Source organism: Chinchilla lanigera, unplaced genomic scaffold, assembly GCF_000276665.1.
Source record: "Chinchilla lanigera isolate Chin_1 unplaced genomic scaffold, ChiLan1.0 scaffold00021, whole genome shotgun sequence".
NCBI lineage: Eukaryota > Metazoa > Chordata > Mammalia > Rodentia > Chinchillidae > Chinchilla > Chinchilla lanigera.
Window position 1 is genome coordinate 18,381,143 of NW_004955422.1, and position 406 is coordinate 18,381,548.

Genomic DNA, 406 nt, shown 5'->3' on the forward strand with positions numbered 1-406 from the left:
GGGTCGGGGGCTCTCCGGGCCGGGGCGGCGGACAGGAGCTGCGCCGCAGTCCGGGCACGCTCCCAGGAGCCCGCCGCGCGCTCCCCCGCTCGCCCGCCCTCTACCTCTTTAATTTAAAGTGACAATCCCGAGCGCTCTCCACTCCCCAGAGCGACGCGGCGCTGCCAGGGAGTGAGGCGGAGATCCGCAAAAGCGCGCGGGAGGCCCGGGGGGCGCCAGAGGCCAAGCCCAGCCCCTTATTCCCAGACACCAGGACGAGATGCGGTGAAGTGGGGATGTAGTCAGGGGCTTCTAGAGGCCTGCAGAGCACGGAACGCAGAGTCCTCAGGCCTGGCTTTTAGCCCCATCCTGCTGCGCCCCAGGTTATCCTGTTCCCTTTTAGGTCTCAGTTTCTTTATCTGTAAAA

At 65.5% G+C, this 406-nt stretch overlaps 1 protein-coding gene across 1 annotated transcript in view; it reads right to left on the reverse strand.

The window, feature by feature from the left end:
* Nucleotides 1–170, reverse strand: part of Syt12 (synaptotagmin XII) — a gene marked incomplete in the record, with an annotated part of 22,208 nt that extends 22,038 nt beyond the window's left edge. The window contains 1 exon segment of the mRNA XM_005384360.2: nt 1–170.
* Nucleotides 171–406: the final 236 nt, after the last annotated feature.